Source organism: Austrofundulus limnaeus, unplaced genomic scaffold (genome assembly GCF_001266775.1).
Source record: "Austrofundulus limnaeus strain Quisiro unplaced genomic scaffold, Austrofundulus_limnaeus-1.0 Scaffold510, whole genome shotgun sequence".
Lineage (NCBI taxonomy): Eukaryota > Metazoa > Chordata > Actinopteri > Cyprinodontiformes > Rivulidae > Austrofundulus > Austrofundulus limnaeus.
Window position 1 is genome coordinate 372,332 of NW_013952912.1, and position 378 is coordinate 372,709.

The following is a 378-nucleotide window of genomic DNA, read 5'->3' on the forward strand; positions in this document are numbered from 1 at the left end:
TTTACCCAATGAACAGGTGCAATATTGATAACCACCAACAGTGAATTTAAATGGGCATTTCACTTTTTCTGATTTAGAAATAGGTCTACTCATAATCAAAAGGGACAGAGCATCATGCAGCCTTCGTAACATAAAATGACATTGTGTTATGGTGACAAAAAACAGAAAACAAAAACATTTGTCACCATAAGTTAGATTACATAGACATATGTTCTGTATATAAAGAAAACAATCACTTCTTTGTCACTTCTTTGAGCTTGGGGATGTTTCAAACTGTTAAACGCTGCCACCTACGGTTCAGGAGGATTATTACACCCCTAAAGGTTGTTTGACTGTGTAAGGGGTGTGTACAGCAGGGTGGCCAATGAGGTGGTCAAA